The sequence below is a fragment of the Myxocyprinus asiaticus genome, chromosome 24 (assembly GCF_019703515.2).
Source record: "Myxocyprinus asiaticus isolate MX2 ecotype Aquarium Trade chromosome 24, UBuf_Myxa_2, whole genome shotgun sequence".
Taxonomy (NCBI): domain Eukaryota; kingdom Metazoa; phylum Chordata; class Actinopteri; order Cypriniformes; family Catostomidae; genus Myxocyprinus; species Myxocyprinus asiaticus.
Window position 1 is genome coordinate 9,395,945 of NC_059367.1, and position 24,845 is coordinate 9,420,789.

The window sequence follows — 24,845 nt, forward strand, 5'->3', positions numbered from 1 at the left end:
TTTTTGCAATGTTTGGATTTTTTTTTCTTCTGGAAAACAAGACAAAAATACTGATTAAGCAAGTATGTTTTTTTTTTTTGTTTTTTTTTGTTTTTTGTTTTTTTTTGTTTTTTTGCAGTGCAAAAATCAAAGCTTTCAGGCACCATCATCTCTTATAACATTTCATCATCTCTGTTGAAGATCAGAGAGATGGTGGCCTGGGAATTATGCAGGAGCTACAAGGCATCTTCAGCAAGTTGTGATGAAACAACAAAAGCAGTGTTAATTGATTGGAAGTGAGGTGCATCTCAGAAAGTGGAAAGCAAAGTTAGCCCTCCAGGTGGTTGACCTTCAAGAATCTCTGGCACTGCATAAATGAAAGGGCATGTTGAGATGACTATCACTGACACAAAATGATAAAGTTATAACCAGGGGTGCCTCTAGATGTAACTTGAAATGCAGGGAAAATCCTGCAATAACCAATATATACTTAATACTGAAATTCCTGCCTCAATTCCATTCAACACCTGAGCAGTTTCGAACAAAAAACATTCAGGGCTAGACTAAAATCATTCAAGGCTCCAGAAAGTTTTGCCCTAGTGACGCCACTGGTTATAACACAAAACAAAAAGTGAAGGTGTTTACATCTGTCTCTTTTCTTGTTAATATCTCAATTGGTTCTCCTAGACAAAAGTGAGTACAAATGGAGTAAATAGTGCAAATAAGACCCTCAGCGATCTCACGTGTCTGGGATTAGAGTTGCAGAAGTGATCTCAACAATGTCTCAAATTGTGCTCAGATTTACCAAGCTACCAATCAAAAGATTTCAAAATGATATAAAAAATGTCTCCTAAATTCTCACGCAACATATTAGCAATAACAATTTCATCTGACACAAATTCTAGATTGGTACTGTGGTAAAATGGTCAGCCGTGTTGATGCATAAATCAAAATTGTTATTGCTTGCACATTACAATCAATCCGCAGAGTAAACATGAAAATTAAGCACCCTGCTGCGAGACATAGCTAAAGAGATTTACACTGACTCATTCTTCTCGATCCATGAATAAAAGATGCCTGCCTCTGTGCTCATGGGAACAGCCCTTTTAAAATCCTGAGAGGTGAAAGGCTTTATCTGTTTCTGCAACTCCTTTGCAATCTGCAACACTGAAGTTATAATAACCAAACACTTACACTGCCAATTGCAGTAGAGTATATAACCTAAAGAACTGAGGAAAATGTGCAATCGAATTGGCTACTTACTGGCATTTTCCCCACTACATTTAAGCAGGCTCGAGTAACCCTGCTGCTTAAAAAACCTGCACTTAACCCCACACATGTAGAACACTACAGACCAGTCTCTCTCATTCCATTCATGGATAAAACACATGGAAGCTAAGTTCTTAATCAGATCTCTGCCTATCTCTCGCAGAACAAGCTGCTGGATGACAATCAGTCAGGCTTAAAAAGTGGACATTCCACCGAGACTGCCCTGCTGTCTTTCGCTGAGACAGGTGAGAGCTGGATCCAGATCATCCATCCTGATCCTACTGGACCTTTTGGCAGCCTTTGAGACAGTCAACCATCAGATCTTACTGTCCACCCTCTCTACTCTGGGCATCACAGGAACTGTGCTTGGCTGGTTACGTACTATCTCTCAGGTATATCCTTCGAGGTAGCCTGGAGAGGTGTCCAAGTTACATCAGCTACTTCCTGGGGTACCTCAGGGATCAGTGCTTGGGCCACTTCTCTTCTCTGTATACACAACATCACTGGGATCCATAATTTAAGCACATGGTTTCTCTTACCACTGCTATGCCGATGACACACAGCTCTACTTGTCTTTCCAGCCCAACGACACCATGGTGACTGGTCGAATCTCTGCCTGTTTGGCAGACATCTTGGCCTGGATGAAGGAACACCACCTGCAACTTAACCCAGCGAAGACTGAGCTCCTCGTCTTTCCAGCCAAACCTGCTGTTGAACACAACATCACCGTTCAGCTGGGTTCAACTACAATAACGCCTTCCAAAATGGTCAGTAGTCTAGGGTTATCCATGGATCACTCAAAGACGGCACGATCATGTAGATTCTTTCAATATCAGGAAAATAAGACCCTTATTCTCTGAACATGCCACACAACTTCTTGTTCAGTCACTTGTCATAACTAGACTGCACAACTGTAATGCTCTCACTGTAGGCCTCCCTGCGTGCGCAATTAGGCCTCTGCAAATGATCCAGGTTGCAGCAGCATGTCTGGTCTTCAATGAACCAAAGAGAGTGCATGTTACACCACTTCTTGTCTCTCATCACTGGCTGCCGGTTGATGAACATATGAAATTCAAGGCTCTGATGCTGGCATACAGAACAGTCACTGGGTCTGCTCCAGCATACCTAAAATCATTTCTGCAGTGCTACGTTCCCACCAGAAGCCTGCGGTCAGCTAATGAGCGGCGCTTTGTTATACCAACACAAAGAGGCATCAAAAAACTTTCCCGGACTTTCAGTTTCACTGTACCTTGCTGGTGGAATTACCTTCCCAACTCTCTCCGTGAAGCAGACTCACTCTCTGTCTTCAAAAAAACGTCTAAAAACACATCTTGTCCATGAGTATTTAACCATGCACTCTTTGGATAAAAGCATCTGCCAAATGAATAAATGTAAAAGTATATTGAGATACTAAACAATGAAATTAAATAGTCTCATTATCTTAAATGGCCGAATGTGAGGTCAGATTATGGGTACTGAAATTGTGCACCAAGCAAACGCTGTCCCTTGGAAAATCTCAAAAAGTTAAAGAGGAAGTGTGTAATTTATGTCCCATGAGCATCACCAATCAAAACTGTAAATATAATTGTAAAAATAAAAAAACTGCTCAGGAATCCCGAACACTCTCACCATCTTCAATTGGTTGGATAAACAAATAGTCCTGCCACTAACTAAAGCCTACACTTACTGAGCACTTTATTAGGAACACCTGTACACCTATTTATTCATGAGATGATCTAAACAGCCAATCATGTGGCAACAGTGCAATGCATAAAATCAAGCAGATATAGGTCAGGAGCTTCAGTTAATGTTCACATCAACCATCTGAATGGGGAAAAAATGTGATCTCAGTGATTTCGACCGTGGCATGATTGTTGGTGCCAGACGGACTAGTTTGAGTATTTCTGTATCTGCTGATCTCCTGGGATTTTCACGCACAACAGCCTTTAGAGTTTACTCAGAATGGTGCCAAAAACAAAAAAAAAACATCCAGTGAGCAGCTGTTCTGTGGACAGAAACGCCTTGTTGATGAGAGAGGTCAACAGAGAATGGCCAGACTGGTTCAAGCTGACAGAAAGGCTTTGGTAACTCAGATAACCACTCTATACTATTGTAGTGAGCAGAAAAGCATTTCAGAATGTACAAAACGTTGAACCTTGAGGCGGATGTGCTCAGTGAGTGTATATGTCAGGCTTGTTGAGATGCTCAAACACCATAAAAATGTTTTGAAAGTACCAGAGCCAAAGTTTTCTGGTAAATCAACTTACAAATGGAATACTGTCTTTAAGAAAGTATTTTAACACTGAAAATATTCAACACATCACATTGAAGATATCAGGCCTATTTAGCTATCTTGGTCCTTGACAGGAAAAATTCAGCTACAAAAACAGAATGGGGTGTACCTATTATGTAAATAAAAAACACAAGATATAAACAAAAATGTTTTTGCCCAAAAGCCTCAGCAGAACTTAAACAGCATCAGACAACAACTTCAAACTCCTCTCAGCCCAATCTTGCAGGAAGTCGACCATATTACCCACCTAATGCCCCGTGTACCATTGTTCATTCTCCTCTGACATGTAATAGATAGTCAATCCAGTGCTCCTTGGTGTGTTGGAAAGATTGACAAATGACACACTGCAGATGGTAAGCGGATATTAAAACTCAAAGCGTCTCTCCAGTGAGTCAGCCAGTGGTGTCATCGAATCCACAAATGACCTGTGGTGAAACATATGCTCACCTCAAACATTTTTAAAAATGACAAGGAAACTTGTTTTATGAATTTAGGTTGTTGAGATATAACATGTCCATGCCCTTAATTTCTTTTAACATCAAGATTTATGTTAAATATATATGAATGTACATGGGAAAGTGTATATTACAGTTGCTGTGACACTTTCTGTTAATCCTAACCCTCATTCTTAATCAACTTTTTGCCTTCAAAGCTGAAGTGTGTAACTTTTTCAGTATTAAAATACTTTCTTATATCCCAGCTAAATGTGCAGAGACAACTATAAATAAGCCATTCAAATGATTAATTTTCTCTAAAACTGTAAACACTGTCTCTGTGGCCCTATTTATAAATTCCTGTTTGTTTTGAACAACCCACTTTGACTCACCCTGAGTAACAACATTATTCAACTAATGGTGTGAGTTGGGGGCAGGACTATCTGACTGTTTGAACAACTGCAGGTGAGGGGCATATTCAGAAAGCTGTTTTGAAAACATTGTTTAATTTAGCAATTCCGTTCGGTGGTGCTAGTGTTGCAGAAATTACATACTTCAGCTTTAAATTGTCCTGCGGCAAAACAAATACATTTTTAAAAGCAGAAATATTGCATGCAGTCTCTCAATTATTATGAGGTCATTAAAGCTGCATGCATAATAATTATAAAAGAATTAGCAAAATGCTGTTTAAAATAGTACTTCACACCGCAGGACATGTGTCCAAAAGTGTTTTGTCAACTAACCGTTTGGAGAATGAACAATAATGACCACAGGGCTGTAAAAAAAAAAAAAAAAAAAAAAGTGCTTCATAATAAGTGGCATTAATCTGGTTAATTGAAGACATTTCTAAAGAACTTAATATATATATATATTGAGATTTAGAAATGAAATGGACCTACTTTATATTAGGTGTCTTTAACTACTACAGCACTTAAACATTTGATACATTGTACTTATGTACATATGTGTTGTTTCATTGTACTTACATTTAAAGTACTTGCATTTAATTACATCTGTAGTTACACTGTTTCCTTACCCCTAATCCTAAAGCTAACCCTACCCTACCCTAACCTCCGTAGAAGCAAATGTTAATCTTGTGAGAATTTTGCAGAACAACATTTAGTTACACAATAAGTACATTGTACTGTATGTATTTTAAGGTTTAGTGCATAGTAGTTAAAGACACCTAATATAAAGTGTGACCAATTCAATTATTATTTTGTATTTTATATTAAATATTTGGCCTTTTCACAATTTTTATTTACAGTATAGTGACTATATGACAGGAAATGATGGGGAGAAAGAAAGGAAAGGGATAGTCAAATGTTGCAAGCTGGATTTGACCTTTTGTTGCCTTTATGAGCACCACAGTATAATGTATCATCACACTAACCACTACGCCACAAGTCTGACTAAAAATGTGCAATTTGTATCCACAAAACTTCTTTTCTGAAACAAACACTGAAAATCACCCATGCGCAGAGAAAAACAGAGTTAATGTATTCACACCATTAAATAATGAAAAGGTCAGGCAGACAGCTGCGAGGGTACAAAGTCGTTTTATAGAGGCAAACATGGGCTCATCTGATCAGGGCGGTCTCCTGATGACTCAGGGGAAATGGTCCATGAAGCTATGATATACACAGGTCGAGTTATGACAAAGCAATTACTTCATTGCATCAAATATAGCACCCTCCTTTTCATATCAGTTCAAAATACAAAATAGTTTTTGAGTGCCAAACTCCTGAGCACTTATTTTAAGAAAATAAAGGGCATATTTATATATGTGGAACTATTTTTGGTGATATGCAGTCTTTATTCATGTGTTTATGTATGTGATAAAGAAACTATGCTTCTTTCAGCTGTATTGTCAATATACAGTGGCATCCAAAAGTCTGAGACCACTAGTGAAAATGCTTTTATTTTACAATTCTCAAATTGGTATTGGTTTATTTTAGTGTCCTTGTTATACATATTACATGTAATGACTATAGTAATAACAGTAAATTATGCATAATTATAAGCAACAAACCTAAACCAAACCCTAACCCTAAACCTATAGTAAGTACATGTTGTTAATTAATATTACTCAGCACTTACGTGTTCAATTACACTGTAACAAGGACACTTTAAAATAAAGTGTAACCAACACTAAATTAAATTAAACTAAATTAGCAGCATCAATATTTGAGTGAAAAAGGGAATTGCAAAATTAACATTCATGATATCAGATAACATCAGAATTCATGATTTTTGCTTTAATGACAGCATGCACTTGAGCTGGCATGGACTCCACAAGTTTGTTTGTACAAAACCTAATGGATCCATGTTTTCCAGCATGATTTAAAAATGTTCAAAAGAGCATCTAATGTGCTTCAGTGGAAGCAAGGAAATCTGACCTATTATACAAAAGAGTTAACATGGTCAGTGTCGCAAATTTGCATATTAGATTAGTGATTTGAAAACAGTGCAAAATCATAAATATTCATTATTCATATCATTTTTGTATTTATTTTTTTTTTTTTAGATTTTCCGAGATTTCCCAGATTTTCAATGTGGTCTCAAACTTTTGGAGCACACTGTATTTCACATCTCTATATTCTCAATGGTCAAGTTTTAATTTCTTAGTAATGTACGATCAAAAAACAAAACAATTAACAGCATATTCAGACAAAGCTCATTCCTAATGGCTATTCGAAAATATGCAAAAGAATTTGGCATGGAATGCTGAAACAAACTCTAATGTGGTTAATTGGAAAACAGCCATAAACATTCCAGCTAATCTGTTAATTCCAACACACTCTGTGTCAATAAAGAGGTTTGCATGTTTCACTGGAACTAAAGCCATCAATATTAGAAAAACAGAAAGAAATAGCATTCTCCAAACTTACTTTTTACTATTTTGATTCAGCATGTTCCCATTGCAAAACAAAATAAGTCCAGAGGCGGCAAATTCTGTAAGCCAGTGCAGTGATTATCCTTGATTTTCCTGCAAGACATGAGACGGCAGGGCTTGGAAATCATGTTCACTGTACAAGCGCTCTGCCGAACAACATTCAGGGCAAGGGAGTGCTTCTGTCTCCAAGCACCCTAGGGAACAACCTGTTGCATCTCGAACACATCCAAATACATTTTCAAGGATTTCTATTTAAAAACGCTGCGTTTGCTTTCAGAGGAGGGATTTATGGGCCACTGCTGTCTCAGGTTTCAGTTCTGGTTGGTTTTGCATGGCTTTAATCTTTAATGAGTATCAGAGAACATTGCATGAAGAATGTTTTGCTTTAAAAAGATATGATTGTACAAAAACAATACAGAAATTATACATTTCTTGAGTAATCAAAGCTAAAGTTTGCAATTCCAGTGCCACTAACATCACCAAAATGAACTGCAAAAATAATTATTGCTTTCAAACAGATTTTTTGAACCCCCCCCCCCCCATCTACCATTGGTCTGATAGTCCCGCCCCAAACTCAAGCCATTAGTTAAGCTAATGTTGTTGTGTTGGGTTGCTTAAAATAATAAAACAATTTTTTGCTAGCCCCACAGAGCAACAGTGTTTACACTTTACGGCAAATCAACATACAAATGGCTTACTTATAGTTGTCTCTGCATATTAAACTGGGATATAGGAAATATTTTAATGCTACATAATTTACACTGCTTTAAAAGTTACAAAACAATAAGCAACAAGCAATTGAAAGTATAAACTGTATCACTACTCTAAAACACCTAAAAACTCTCAACTAAACAATAATGACACACAATAAATAGCCACTCACTAAAATAGCACTTCTACATTACGGCTAGCAAATCGGTTCTTTTAAAGTATGTTTTCATGAGCCAACAATAAGAGAGTAAGGATAGACAGCAGCATATTAAGGACTCTGCAGACCTTACATGCTGTAATTAAATTCATGTTGTGGAGTGCTGCCTGCAGTCTGGTCTTAGTTTGTGTCCTACATCTTTGGCTGACTGTGTATGGTGTACTCTGCCTCCAACAGTTCCCACACTCCCTGACAGGAAGTATCCCTCCTCCCTCGAGATCTCTGCTCCAAATAGGAAATGACTGCCAAGGAAACCAGCCATACATGCAAGGTTTTTAAGAGAATGACAATGGCACAGAGAGGAAAGCAGTGAACTTGGCATAAAGCACATTTTATTTTAAAATCTAAATTATTGTGCAGCTGGGATAAAACATTCCTGTTTTACAATTTATTACATAGGGGCAACAGGAATTTATAAGATATACATTAAATTAAAGCTGAAGTGTGTAATTTCTGTGGCAATAGCATCACTAAACTTAAGAGCAAAAATAATTCAAACAGATTCCAGAAAACTCCCCCGTCTTCCATTGGTTTTACCATTTGACCCGTCCCAAATTCACTCAAAGCAATATTGCTGTTTCAGGCTCAAACAAACAGAGCATTGTTTTGATAGCACCACAGATCGACCACATGATCATGTACAATTGGAGTTTATGTCCATGTCTATTCCACTTTTTTTTTTTTTTTTATGTTTTGTCAAAAATATTATTTTTACATGACTGAATCAACCTGACAAATAGGTTACACCAACAAAATCAGTTTTTTATGGTCAGGTCAAATAGAAATAGCTCAATAAGATAAGAAATGCACAGTTTCACTTTTAACAGTGTAGTTTTCAAACCATCTAGATGGATTTCTGTATTCGTATATATTCATAAACAGGGGCGCAGTAACAGCGGGAAGGTTAGGATGATTCTAAGGGTCCTTAAGCGATAGAGGGGCCAGCAGAACCCCTGAGTCTTTTCCTGCAGGATTTTGTGATAAATGGCCATTTTGCACAGGTTAGCTAAAATGAAGACTGCGAGACTTCGAGCTGGACGCCAGACTTGACTTGATCGTGTGGAACACTAAACAGCATGGCGCGGACCACAAAACTGATCATTTTCTACTCTGAAGCACTATGGATATCATAGAGGCCAGACAGTACCGACATTCTAAACAGCAATAACGAGGAAAAGACGAGAAAACATAATGTGTACCATTATTGTAGCATCACCAAATTAGTAGCAGGTATGATTTGAAAGAAATGTTTTAGTTTCATATTAAAACTATAAAAGGGGAGGGAGAAGTCTACTTAGTTTTTATTATAACAAAGCAGTTTTATTTGTAGATTTTAAATGTGTTTAGGCTACTGTTTTTCCAATGTTATAGTTTGTTTTATAGAAAACATAGTTACATAGACCAATACTTTAGCAACGTCACCGCCTTCGGAAGTGGTAGAAAAAAGAACGGCTCGAACATTAAAACAAACCTGTAGTTAGCTGACTGAACAGTCCTCAAAAAGTTAGCTGTTACCTTTAAATTGTCTGGTTAAGCTAAATGAAATGTCATGCTGCACTGTTGACTGTCAAAATCGCAATGGCAAAAACCGAGGGCTTCAATTTTATCGGATTCCTTCAAGAGAGCTGACTGGACTGAGGAGATCTTTTCCAACTCACGGCTTTTCAGTGAACATTTCATTACAGGTATGTTATTAACTCATATCATTATAAAAATAGTATAGCTTTAAACATACTTTCATTTAATCAATGATTATTACTATCTGTGTTACTTGGAATTTCAGTTTTTCACCTGTATAAATTACAGTATATTCTATTCTAATGCTTTTGCAGGGTAAAAAATATTTTGTTTGCCTTCAGATATTCCAATAGATGACTTAAATCAACATTTAAAATACAAAAATCTAGTATTTCCATTTGAAACACAGTCCCAGCTCACTAAAATGACATGGTCAAACATTCTAAAATGTATGTAACTTTTTTGTATAGTTAGGTTATTTCAATTAAATGTTTTAAGTTATTTTACTGAACTTTCCAAACTCAAATTACTTTTTAGTGTCTTTTATTGAATGTGCAGTCATTATTATTTACACATTTATTAATAATGATCATTTTTAATGAAAAAAAATACAAGTAGCGATAAGATAGGGGGTCCAAAGTTGTCAGGGGGCCCAAAAAATCCACCTCATACAGCTGACAGTTTTTCTCTTTTGAGAAAACACACAAAATATTGATGACTCTTGTTGCACTATACAGTTTTTTGTCCAATCACATTCTGTCTAAAATGAGAATAAGAATGAGATTTCCCCCTAAAAATACAACATGTAACAGACTAGAGAATAGCAAATCATGGTTCATGGCTGTAAAGTAACTAAAGCCTATTGTTTTTTGTTTGGGGGGGGGGGGTGGCATTCAATATGTCCCACCCAAACTTCCTGTTTTAATAGGAAATACACTCACTGAGCACTTTATTAGGAACACCTGTACACCTACCTATTCATGCGACTATCTAGTCAGCCAATCGTGTGGCAGCAGTGCAATGCATAAAATCATGCAGTTACGGGCCAGGAGCTTCAGTTAATGTTCACATCAACCATCAGAAAGGGGGAAAAATGTGATCTCAGAGATTTCGACCATGGCATGATTGTTGATGCCACACAATCGGCTGGGGCAGTGGTGGCTCAGCGGTTAAGGCTCTGGGTTACTGATCAGAAGATGATGGTCAAGATGCCACTGTTGGGCCCTTGAGCAAGGCCCTTGATCCTATCTGCTCCAGGGGTGCCCTATCATGGCTGACCCTGCACTCTGACCCCAGCTTAGCTAGGATATGTGAAAAAAAAGAATTTCACTGTATATGTGCAAGTGTATAATGTGTGATAAATAAATATAATTATTATAATTATGATTAGATAATCACATGGATGATTGTTGGTGCCAGACGGGCTGGTTTGAGTATTTCTGTAACTGTTGATTTCCTGGGATTTTCACACACAACAGTCTCTAGAATTTACTCAGAATGGTGCCAAAAACAAAAAAACATCCAGTGAGCGGCAGTTCTGTGGATGGAAATGCCTTGTTGATGAGAGAGATCAACAGAGAATGGCCAGACTGGTTTGAACTAACAAAGTCTATGGTAACTCAGATAACTGCTCTGTATAATTGTGGTGAGAATAATAGCATCTCAGATTGCCATTTTGAGATGCAGGTTGGCGCTGATTTGGCGGAACGAGGGGGACCTACACAATATTAGGCAGGTGGTTTTAATGTTGTGGCTGATCAGTGTATACTGTATATATATATATATATATATATATATATATATATATAGAGAGAGAGAGAGAGAGAGAGAGAGAGAGAGAGAGAGAGAGAGAGAGAGAGAGAGAGAGAGAGAGAGAGTATATTTATATTGTTAGATGCTGTTTACCAGTGAATGCAAACACAAGTCACATATTGTTAGGTCATGTGAGTTAGTTGGTAGGTAGATTAAAATTGAAAGTCTGATTCCTGTCAACTGTTATTGTTGATTTCCTTATATTCACAAGAAATAAAACTGAATCTTCCTAATGTACATGTTTCATAAGATAAAGATTTCAATGTTGTGATTTGTCCAGCAGCATGTGTTATGACAACAATAGGGCATTCATTCTGTTTTGTTTACAGAAAAAAATCCAACAGATTAATCAATGTGCAACAATATAGAGCAAAATATTCATTAATTAGAATTAATAATGTACGAACACAAGCACTGATAACATATTCTCACAGTGATCACAAAGGAGCTTCTCAAGCGAATATTTACATTATGCTGCCGATCACTTGTTAAATAACAAACCGTCTCTCGCAGACACACACCTACAGATGAGCCCAATCAGACATAGGCATGGCAGACAGAGTGTCAAGTATTAATATTTATAACAGCAATGCCATAGCATCTCTACAGAAATAGATAATCAGATCCACCCCATCCAACATAGAGAACGGAGGGATGTCAACAGTACATGCCACCACCCAGTAACAGGATGAAATAATGGATCTTATTGCATCACTACACAACCTGTCAATGCCTTTTAACAAATTACATCACCAAACACACTCACAAAGCCAAAAGACACCTGACCAAAAAGCCACAGTGGCGTATTCTCCACCCAGCATGTGTTTTCCTACATCTGTTTGCACACAAAGAACAGACCAGTTTAGCTGTGGAGAGTTAAAGGGATCGTTCACCCAAAAACTAAAATTCTTTCACCATTTACTCATTCCAAACCTATAAGATTTTGTTCTTTTTGTGCAAAAAGAAAATGTTAGGCTTCAGTTCACCAGTCACTTTTAATGGACAAAGATGCAGTGAAAGTGAATGGTGACTGAGGCTTACATTTTGCCTAACATTTCCTTTTGTGTTACACATAAGAAGGAATGCCATACTGCTGACCGCAATCAGCACATCCTGCTAGTGCTGTTTACCATCGATTACCGCCTTGATAACACAGAGAAAAGGCAGGAGAGCGCTGTGACTCGTTCCCTGTTTCTCTCTCTCCTTCATTCTTTCAGCACGGATGGTCTGTAATGAGATGCCATTCAAGCACAACGAGTTCTCGCAGTGGTCAGTGCATGCAGCCTCCGTAATATACTCCTGTCCATTCCGAGCGCCTGTTAAGATCAGGATGCACAACGTGCCTGTCAAAACAGGGATTCTAGGATGCAATACTCACCAGTCATGCTGTCAAGATCCCGGGAGCGTTCACGCTGTGATGAAGACAAAGACGAAGAAGGGGAGCTCACAGCTCCATTTGGCTATGTCTGTTGATGGCTGGGCTGCGGCTCCAAGCCGCTGGGAACAAGAAGACACACGTAGCTTGTTCACAGCGTGCTTAAAGCACAGGGCACACACACGCATGCATACACACACACACACACACACACACACACACACAATCTCAACCCAGCCTCCTTCTCTCTCCTCACCCTGGTCTCCTTGTTTTAACTATCACACTTTCATCGAGAAAGACAGAGACCCCTCCTCATATTTAAAGTGGGCCAGAGATCCTTAAACAGACCATGGGCGGCACAGATCTCTATCCCTCCCTCTCCCTCACTCTCTCGTTGTTTTGGCTGGACTGCTGCTGTGTGCAACGGAAGCAGACTGAACACAGTGTGAGCCGGCCCTGCCCCCTTCCCTGTGTTCCCCTCTATGTGTGTGTGGTCTTTGTCCTGTGCTCTTTTGTGATATACTGGCCTCTTCCCTGTGCTGGGAAAAATCTCCTAGGGCCACTGTTATAAAAGACAATATCTCCTAACAAGCATGTTTGCTGGAGGTATAAATGACTGTGAACATGGGTGTTTGTGTGTACAGTATGCAATATAAACCTTGACCTGAGTAGTGTATGGTAAAAAGACAAATTATAATAATAATAAAAAAAATACAGTTTTTTATGTTTAAGCATCTATAATGTTCCTCATGCTTTTGGTTCAAATCCCTACATTTTGGTGTGTATCTCGTCCTGCACTGTTTGTGCTATGGACATAAACGATACCTCAAATGGTTTGGCTTGTTGAGGAGAGGCATGTTATTACTTTTCTAAGCGATCATACATTTTTTGCCTGGTGGATGATAAAATGGGAAAACAAATCCCATAGACTTACATTGAAGGAGGGACCCAAGTCAAATCAGGGAATTGAATAGAGACTTGGAGATGGGCTCTTATGATTTTGGCCATGAAACAACCACCTATCAACTACCCAAAACACCCTAGCAAACATCTAGTATCCACACGGAACACCTTAGCAATCACATGGCCAAATCTAGAGACCAAAATATTATAAAGACTTGGAGTTGGACATTTGAATTGGACTATGAAGACAATCAACAACACAGAACACTCTAGGAACCACCTAGTAACCACAAAGAACACCCTAGCAACCATATAGCCAAATCTATGAACCAGAATATCACTTAGGGTTGGGTTCTTTTGACTTGGGTCTGTAAATGGCCACCTAGCAACCACCCAGATCACCCTAGCAACCATGTAACAACCACACAAAATACCCTAGCAACCATATAGCCACATCGAGGGACCAGAATATCACTTAGGGGTGGGCTCTTTTGAATCAGGTCTGTAAATAACCACCTAACAACCACCCTGAACACCCTAGCAACCATGCAACAACCACACAGTATACCCTAGCAACCACCTAGTGACCACCAAGAACACCCTAGCAACCACAGAGCTAAATCTAGGAATCAGAATATCACTTAGGGGTGTGCTCTTTTGACTTGGGTCTGTAAATAACCACCTAGCAACCACCCTGAACACCCTAGCAACCACGCAACAACCACACAGAATACCCTAGCAACCACCTAGTGACCACCAAGAACACCCTAGCAACCACAGACCCAAATCTAGGGACCAGAATATCACTTTGGGGTGGGCTCTTTTGACATGGGTCTGTAAATAAGCACCTAGCAACCACCCTGAACACCCTAGCAACCATGCAACAACCACACAGTATACCCTAGCAACCACCTAGTGACCACCAAGAACACCCTAGCAACCACAGAGCCAAATCTAGGAACCAGAATATCACTTAGGGGTGTGCTCTTTTGACTTGGGTCTGTAAATAACCACCTAGCAACCACCCTGAACACCCTAGCAACCACGCAACAACCACACAGAATACCCTAGCAACCACCTAGTGACCACCAAGAACACCCTAGCAACCACAGACCCAAATCTAGGGACCAGAATATCACTTTGGGGTGGGCTCTTTTGACATGGGTCTGTAAATAAGCACCTAGCAACCACCCTGAACACCCTAGCAACCATGCAACAACCACACAGTATACCCTAGCAACCACCTAGTGACCACCAAGAACACCCTAGCAACCACAGAGCCAAATCTAGGAACCAGAATATCACTTAGGGGTGTGCTCTTTTGACTTGGGTCTGTAAATAACCACCTAGCAACCACCCTGAACACCCTAGCAACCACGCAACAACCACACAGAATACCCTAGCAACCACCTAGTGACCACCAAGAACACCCTAGCAACCACAGACCCAAATCTAGGGACCAGAATATCACTTTGGGGTGGGCTCTTTTGACATGGGTCTGTAAATAAGCACCTAGCAACCACCCAGAACACCCTAGCAACCACATAACAAACCACACAGAATACCCTAGCAACCACCTAGTGACCACAAAGAACACCCTAGGAACCATATAGCCAAATCTAGGGACCAGAATATTACTTGGAGGTGGGCTCTTTTGACTTGGGTCTGTAAATAACCACCTAGCAACCACCCAGAACACCATAGCAACCATGTAAAAACCACCCAGGAACACCCTAGCAACCACTTAGCGACAACCCATTACACCTTAGCAACCACATAGTCAAATCTAGGGACCAGAATATCCCTTATGGGTGTGCTCCTTTGACTTGGGCCAGTAAAAAAACACCTTGCAACCGACCAGATCATTCGTGCAACTATTAGCGACAACCCATAACACCCAATGAGTGATATTCATAAGTGACACTTAGGCCAGTAAATAGCCCCCTAGAAACCACCCAGAACACCATAGCAACCACATTGCCAAATTCTAGGGATAGGATTTTAATTCATGTTGTGTTTTAATTCAAGTAATACAAATCAATTATGAGATTATTCCATGAAGCTCGGCACTCAACCCCCAGATATTTTGTGATTAATACCTGCTATTAAGAAAATTTTGTTTATGCCATAATAAGATAAGAAAGAGGAAAAGGGCTGACACACTGTAGCCTTAAGCACATCATTTAAAACTATTAGTGTTATAAGCTTACAACGGTGATTGAATTTAGGTATCACTAATCCGGAAAATACATAATACATTAATTCTACATTACATAAATATGTCGATGTTGTGCATATATACAGTATGTATACATACTGTATTTATGTTGATATACATTTATGCTAGCAATGCCAAAGTCATGGGTTTGACTCCCAAGGAACACACATGGCAAAATGTACACTGATGAGCCAAAACAGTATGACCACTTGCCTAATATGCTGTTGGTCCTCCACGTGCTGCAAAAACAGCGCCGGACCCAGGGTTTCCCAGCAGAACATTGCCCAGAGCATCACACTCCCTCCACCGGCTTGTCATCTTCCCACAGCGCATCCTGGTGCCATCACTTCCCCAGGTAAATGGCGCAAACGTACACGGCCATCCATGTGCCCAATTCCCAATGCGCTCGAAGTCCTCGTAGTGGTGTAGTGACTCTCAGTTGCCTCCGCGTCTGAGACCGTCAATCCGTACATTTTATCACGTGGCTTGTTGAGTGCGTTACCGCAGAGATGTAGCGCGTGTGGAGGCCCATGCTATTCTCCACAGCATCCATGCACAACTCACCATGCGCCCACCAAGAGCGAGAACCACACATTATAGCAACCACGAGGAGGTTAAACCATGTGACTCTACCCTTCCTAGCAACCGGGCCAATTTGTTTGCTAAGGAGACCTGGCTAGAGTCACTTTGCACACCCTGGATTCTAACTTGCGACTCCAGGGGCAGTAGTCAGCATCAGTACTCGCTGAGCTACCCAGGCTCACATCTACGCTAATATAAATTCTTTTGTTTCCATGTGTCAACCTTGGGATTCATACCCTGAGGTTACCAAAGCCAGCCAGATCCAACTCCATTCCTGCTTGGTGTCAGACTCCACTGCTATGTGTCGCTGAAAGATGACAACAAACTACAGCCGGTGCCAGCCAGACATCACTTCAGTCTTTTGACTTCAGAAGATGAACTGATGCCAACTCCAACTGTAAGACATGGGATACTTCATATGCCACTGCCTGAACCTTGGACTTAGGATGGACCCCACCAAACCTCACCGAAATGACATGCAGGTTGAACTGCGATGCACCTCATTAATGTCTGCCTGCATCACCTTTGTCTATTGATGGACTACACTCTTGAAATGGAATACACAGACTATCATTTAATTGCCAACAAAAGCCTTCATCAGCCAACTAACAAAGGACAATGCATCAATGTGAACTTCTGCAGTTAATCCAGGATGGACTTCCTTAAAATTCTGACTTCAACTGTATATATATATATATATATATATATATATATATATATATATATATATATATATATATATATATATATATATATATATATATATATATGTATATATAACAGGGGTATTCATTTAAAGTTCCAAGAGGTCCGGTCTCCTTCCTAGCAAATGTCCGGATAATAATATGTAGCTTTCATGGTGTCAGTAGTCATATGGCTATGAAATTATATAATATATATTTTTGAATAGTTTTTAGAACTTGCCACGTTGGTAGCAATAGTACTTTGTAAAGAAATATAAAATAAATCCTAAAAGTCAAAACAGTCTCTTCAAAACTGGGCAGAGATGAGACATTGGGGGCCTAGAGACAGCCAAAGTGGGCTATGGGGGATCTTCTACAAAAGGATTAAAATATTTAATCAAGAGTTCATCAGTTGAGGGCTCTTGGATATGAATATTAAAAGATAAGTTCAACAGTTCATTTTGAAGCTTAATGACAGCAGTCCAGTTTTTGTGTTTAAATATTTTTACATTCAGAAAATATAGTATGTGTATGGGACATAAGAGGCCTTTTGACAGATGAATAATACTGTATGGGAGTTAAGGGGTGTCCCCTGAGAGAAAATTTATAAAAAATGTAAAAGACTGAATTGACCATTTTTATATTTTCCTTAAAATGAGTATCTTCTAACAAACAAACAAACAAACAAACAATTTACATAACAGTGAATCATTAAAATACTGTTTGCTTAATTGAAGTATAAATAGGCTTTCCTTGCCATCCATGCCATGATGACATCTCTGATAAATATTCACAAAATTAGAATAAAAATCAATTTGTTTATAATTAGAGGTGCGATGATACACTTAGCTCACGAGACGAGACGATACACGATACTGGGTTCACGAGAACGAGACGAGACGAGACAATATTTTAACACTATATACACTACTGGTCAAATGTTTTGAAACACTTACTCATTCTTTATTACAATTTTTTTCTTCACATTTTAGAATAATAGTAAAGTCATCAAAACTATGGAATAACATAAATGGAAATATGGGAATTATGTTTTGACTAAACAAAATCCAAAATAAATAAAAACTATGTTATATTTTAGCATCTTCAAAGTACTCACCCTTTGCCTAGAATTTGCAGACATGTACTCTTGACATTTTCTCAACCAACTTCTTGAGGTATCACCCTGGGATGCTTTTTAAACAGTATTGAAGGAGTTCCCATCTATGTTGGGCGCTAATTGGCTGCTTTTCTTTATTATTTGCTCCAAGTCATCAATTTCAAAAACTTTTTTTAAAAATACATTTTAGTTTTATAATGAAATAAATTAATATGGTGGCACAATTATACTTTTGTCTACAAAACTAATTTCAAACATTTAAGCATACACCTTCACGAGATCTCGTCACAGCCCTATTTATTATAAAAAAAGGCTCCTAACATGCTGATTAATTAAGCTAAATTTAGATAGAAAAAAACGTCCTGACACAAACCTGGCTAGCTGAACTGTCTGAATCACATATCAGACAGATGAAGATAGTTTCACTTTGCTTTTGTTTTTCTACAGTGTGCTTAAGCGAAAAATGGCAGGATCTGTAGCAGGGTCTCCGCTACTATTGTTAAAATAACCGCATCTGCAACTATGTACAGTAAATCAGGCTTTATGTGGCGCCTCAAGTCTACAGCAGGGAGAGAATTTATTTTTTTATTCCCGCTCTAGAGAGAAATATTTCTCTCAAGCGCGAAACGTGCTATACCCGCTTAGCCAGGTGTCAGATAACTTGCACAAAGATTTAGATCTCAAAGATTTAGGTCTCAGCCTGGATTGAAGTGTCCTTCGGTCCTATTGAGTACCCCTGATATATCAGGGGTACTCAATACGACCGAAGGACTATATAAACTCAGCAAAAAAGAAATGTCCTCTCACTTCCAACTGCTTTTATTTTCAGCAAACTTAACATGTGTAAATATTTGTATGAACATAAAAAGATTCAACATCTAAGAAATAAACTGAACAAGTTTCACAGACATGTGACTAACAGAAATGAAAAATTGTGTCCCTGAACAAATGGGGGGTCAAAATCAAAAGTAACAGTCAGTATCTGGTGTGGCCACCAGCTGCATTATGTACTGCAGTGCATCTCCTCCTCATGGACTGCACCAGATTTGCCAGTTCTTGCTGTGAGATGTTACCCCACTCTTCCACCAAGGCACTTGCAAGTTCCCAGACATTTCTGGGGGGAATGGCCATAGCCCTCACCCTCCGATCCAAAAGGTCCCAGACGTGCTCAATGGGATTGAGATCCAGGCTCTTCGCTGGCCATGGCAGAACAGTGACATTCCTGTCTTGCAGGAAATCACGCACAGAACGAGCAGTATGGCTGGTGGCATTGTCATGCTGGAGGGTCATATCAGGACGAGCCAGCAGGAAGGGTACCACATGAGGGAGGAGGATGTCTTCCCTGTAACACACAGCATTGAGATTGCCTGCAATGACAACAAGCTCAGTCTGATGATGCTGTGACACACCGCCCCAGACCATGACGGACCATCCACCTCCAAATCCATCCCGCTCCAGAGTACAGGCCTCGGTGTAACGCTCATTCCTTCGACGATAAACGCGAGTCTGACCATCACCCCTGGCGGTCTATAGATGCGTTGGCACACAGCTGGCCCCCTGGACTACGCAAGTACACGTTTCCCCAGTGAGCCTACTTGCACAGACCCTGTGCAAGGTCAGGGAGGACGGGGAGCAAGTCAGCCTAGTAGCACCCTACTGGCCCACCCAGACATGGTTCTTGGATCTCATGCTCCTCGTGACAGCCCCCCGGCGAATTCCCCTGAGGAAGGACCTTCTTTCTCAGGAACGGGGCACCATCTGGCACCCACAACCAGACCTCTGGAATCTCCACGTCTGGCCCTTGGACGGGACGTGGAGGACTTAAGTGGCGCCCGCGGTGGTAGACACGATCACTCAGGCTAGGGCTCCCTCTACGAGGCGCCTGTATGCCTTGAAGTGGTGTCTGTTCGCTAAGTGGTGTTCTTCCCGATGCGAAGACCCCCAGAAATGTGCAGTCGGATCGGTGCTTTCCTTCCTGCAGGAGAGGTTGGAGGAGCGGCTGTCCCCCTTTACCTTGAAGGTGTATGTAGCCGCTATTTTGGCTCATCATGATGCGGTAGATGGTAAGTACTTGGGGAAACACGACTTGATCATCAGGTTCCTGAGAGGCACTAGGAGGTTGAACCCCTCTAGACCATGCCTCGTTCCCCTGTGGGACCTCTCTGTAGTCCTTCAGGGTCTATGGGGAGCTCCCTTTGAGCCCTTGGAGTCAGCTGAGCTTAAGGCACTCTTTTTGAAGACTGCCCTCCTGACTGCGCTCACTTCCATCAAGAGGGTAGGGGACCTGCAAGTGTTCTCTGTCAGCGAATTGTGCCTGGAGTTCAGTCCGGGTTACTCTCACTGGATTCTGAGACCCCGACCGGGTTATGTGCCCAAGGTTCCCACGACCCCTTTTAGGGATCAGGTGGTGCACCTGCAAGCACTGCCCCAGGAGGATGCAGACCCAGCCTTCGCGTTGCTGTGTCCGGTGCGAGCTTTACGCACCTATTCGGATCACACGCAGAGCTTTGTCTGCTTTAGTGGACAGCGGAAAGGAAGCGCTGTCTCCAAACAGAGGATTGTCCACTGGGTCATTGACACCATCAAGATGGCATATCAGGCTCTTGACTCCCAGTAGTGTTCACAGACTGTGATCCCTGGATGACTTTCCTCCTTAGCCCTGTGGCAGTTGAGTTTGCGGAGAAACTGCCAGCTCAGTAAGTGCGCTAATGAGGCCCTGTACTGAGGTAGGTGCTCCGCATGCGGTGGTTCCCCCTTTTTTTGGGTGGGGTGTGGTCTCCGCAGTGTCTTCCCCGCCCCCCCGACGTAGACATTTTGGGCACCCAGTCAGTTAACAAATTCCACTCTTTTTGGGGAGAAAAGAGAAGGAATAGAGGCCTCGGCTGGGCTAGCCTGTCCCTATAGTTGGGCAGTCGACTTGTTCCTGATGGACCGTTCGACGCTTATAAGAGCGTTGGGGGAGGTTACGTGACGGCCTGGTGTGCTGGCTACGAGGCACACAGCAGCCTGCCTGTCACACACCGCCAGTTCACGCAACACAGTTCAGCTAGTTATGGCATTTTGTATAGGGACCCCTAGTGTCACTACATCGACACAACGTCGAGTGAGTGACAGATAGGGAATGTGCTGGTTACTTTCGTAACCTCCGTTCCCTGATGGAGGGAACGACACGTTGTGTCCCTCTTGCCACAACGCTGAACTACCCACTGAAATGGCCGGGACCTGGTCCCGGCTCCTCAGCACAAAACCTGAATGAGTGGTTGCATACCAGCTCCTTTTATACCCGTATGTCCGGGGGAGTGGCATGCAAATTCCACTCGCCAATTCTCATTGGCCTTTTTTCAAAAAAGCAGAGGTGTTTGGGGCTCCCAAGAGTGACCCCTAGTGTCACTACATTGACACAACATCTCGTTCCCTCCATCAGGGAACGGAGGTTACGAAAGTAACCAGAAAGTTTGTTTGAAGGGTTATATTACACGTTAATGGTGTCAAAAAAATTTGTGCCATTAAATGAATTTTACTAACTGGTCTGCCACAACATTAAAACCACCTGCCAAATATTGTGTATGTCCTCCTCGTGCCACCAAAACAGCACCAACCTGCATCTCAGAATAGCATTCTGAGATTATATTCTTCTCACCAAAATTGTACAGAGTGGCTATCTGAGTTACCATAGACTTTGTCAGTTCAAACCAGTCTGGCCATTCTCTGTTGACCTCTCTCATCAACAAGGCATTTCCGTCCACAGAACTGCCCCTCACTGGATGTTTTGTTTTTTCCTTGTTGATGAGAGAGGTCAACAGAGAATGGCCAGACTGGTTCGAACTGACGAAGTCTTTGGTAACTCAGACAACCGCTCTGTACAGTTGTGGTGAGAAGAATAGCTTCTCAGAATGCTATTCTGAGATGAGGGTTGGCGCTGTTTTGGCAGCATGAGGGGGACCTACACAATATTAGGCAGGTGGTTTTAATGTTGTGGCTGATCAGTGTATATACTGTGAATATATACTGTATATATACATGTTACAATTATGAGGTGCCTTTTTGCCCCCACATTTATATAATTATATATTAAAATAAATGTTCTATATATATATATATGTGTATATATATATATATATATATATATATATATATATATATATATATATATATATATATATATATACAGTATATATTGAACATTTATTTTAATTAATTGAATTAATAGAACATTTATTTTAATTCATTGCTTAAATTAAAGTATAAAATTAAGATATACAGTGGGTTTTATATGTAAAGAAAAAACATATCATAACAAAGGTAAAAAATAAAAAAAAGTCCCAAAGTATAAAATAAAGATATATTGTACAGTGGGTTTTATATGGAATTAAAAAGCATCTCCTTATAAAGGTGGGGGAAAAAATATGCCGAAGTATAAAATAAAGGCATATTGTTCAGTGGGTTTTAGATGGAAAGGAAAAAAAAAAATCTCATAAAGGTAAAAAACATTTCCCTGAAAACCAACTCCAGAGGGCAAGTATCGCTTCTTAATATAATTTAAATTTGCGTCAGTTTCAGAATTATGAATATGTTTTACAATGATAAATTGTCAAGGTCTGCTCCTCAGCTGAATGTCTCTGCCTTTTCAAACACACTTTACACAGATTAGAAGGGGAAAATATCTGGTGGTTCATCAATGTTTTCACTAAAAAGCATTAAAAAGCTTTTCTGGCAAGTCAGTTTCATGTCCTTTACGGCTGAAACAATGAGGCCATGTTTTTCTTACATACTGGAGACAGGGGCGTGATGTGACAGAACTCTCACTGAGTGGGTGCAGAACACTGGTTATAGACACATTCCAGAACAGTATCCATCAGAAGACACTATATTTCAAAGACATGCATTATAACCAGTTAACTTAAATATATTTTTCAGTAGCATGACAATAGCTCAGCTATTTTAAAAATAGTTTTGTTGTTTGTTTGTTTTTGTTTTTTTCAGAAAATTTTTTTCAGTAAGTCAGTCTGTCTTTCTATCTATCTCTCAAATGTAACATAGGGAAGTCCGATTCATTTTAGTTATTCAATTAGTAAAGTGAAAATAAACAATTCACCAATCAAATAATCAATTCATCAATTTATTTGTGTTTTTGCTGAGAAGTCCCTGTTCTGTCCTCCTTTTTGTATCAATATATTTAAACGCTGCTGTTAATCACTGTTTTCAGCTTAGCTACATAAACTAGAGTGATCAAATGGTTGTATTAGTGTACATTATATGTTTCATTCGGTCAGCCTAATTGAATTCATCCATTCAAATATGCTCATTGTTTTTGTGCTAGACAATGTTCAGATAAAATTTTAGATTGAGATTTGATTTTTACATCATATTATTAGTTTATTATTTTATATCAGATATTGTATCATCTGAAAATGCCTTACATTTTTTCAGTGTAGTTAGCTTCCTTTTGTTGGTACCATGCAGTGTAGCAAACTACTTTTTCAGAGTACATTGTAGTTTACCTACTTTATATTTTGAGTAGCTTGTAGCATGACAAGCTACAGTACTGTTTCAAAGTTGCTTTCCCAACATTGACTATAACATAAGAACAGCAACAAGCGAAAGAGGAATTTCCAATTACCTTTCCCTCAAACTCAACCTTTCACATTATGTATGTAAGTCACTCATCAGACAAATTAATGACATATGCTCTTGCCATTCTTCACTTTGCACGACTTTCCCCTACGGCAAGCCTGTGATTCATTTTCTAGTGTCATTCTCTCAACTTTGTGTGTGTGAGCAAGCTATAAGAGCAATTTCTTGTTATCTTGCAGCCTCCCCTAGGTCCCGCACCTGTCCTCTTATGGAGCTGTTGTAGTCTTTTAATATTAATTTGTATTCCTAGAAAGGATTCCTCAAACATATGCTCCCTGGACAATTTAAACTGGATGAAGATTGTAAAAACAGGGCGAGGCTTCCCCACTAGCCTACTAGGTTGTCAACAGACTGAAAATAATCATGCAATGATGCAGATGTGACTAGCTGCCTCTCATATGTGTCATGTAACCATTCTGCTAGCTTTCATTGGCTGCATTTATGGCACTTTTCCACTGCACGTTACAGTTCGACTCGACTCGACTCTGCTCGCTTTACTTTTTTGAGCTTGCTTTTCCACTGCAGTTTAGTGCCGCCTCAGCATGGGTGGGATTATAGGTTGATCGTCATAGTTGCGCCACTTCTACTGCCATGACATCATCTTAAACGCGACACAAACATTACTGACCATAAACAATAGCACGACCGCCAGCTGTTAGCTACTAACTCATTGTGCTTCATAAAGCAGTTGTTGCATAGTTATTTTACACAAGTATAACAGTTAAATTGGCCTGGTTGTTTCAGAAGCAAGCTTTCCAGTAGCTGGTCAACTAAATAAAGTGAAGCTTTCAAGCAGAATCCTCCTGGTTACTTTCTTAACCTCCGTTCTCTGATGGAGGGAACGAGATGTTGTGTCGATGTAGTGACACTAGGGGTCACTCTTGGGAGCCCCAAACACCTCTGCTTTTTGAAAAAAAAGTCCAATGGGAATTGGCGAGTGGAATTTGTATGCCAATTCCCCGGACATACGGGTATAAAAGGAGCTGGTATGCAACCACTCATTCAGGTTTTGTGCTGAGGAGCTGAGACAAGGTCCCGGCCATTTCAGTGGGTAGTTCAGTGTTGTGACAAGAGGGACACAACGTCTCGTTCCCTCCATCAGGGAACGGAGGTTACGAAAGTAACCAGGACTTTCCCTATCTGTCACTCACTCGACGTTGTGTCGATGTAGTGACACTAGGGGTCCCTATACAAAACACCACAA

At 40.1% G+C, this 24,845-nt stretch overlaps 1 protein-coding gene across 3 annotated transcripts in view; it reads right to left on the minus strand.

Moving 5' to 3' along the window:
- LOC127415146 (disabled homolog 2-interacting protein-like) overlaps positions 1–24,845 on the minus strand; it is a 117,413-nt gene that overhangs the window by 39,402 nt on the left and 53,166 nt on the right. For 2 of the 3 annotated variants that reach the window (XM_051653734.1, XM_051653735.1), the window contains exon 1: positions 12,508–12,756. The exons of the other annotated variant lie outside the window; for it this stretch is intronic. The gene's annotated coding sequence lies outside the window, so the exon portion shown is untranslated. Of the gene's footprint in view, positions 1–12,507; positions 12,757–24,845 lie in introns of those variants that run through there. 3 annotated transcript variants of the gene reach the window in all.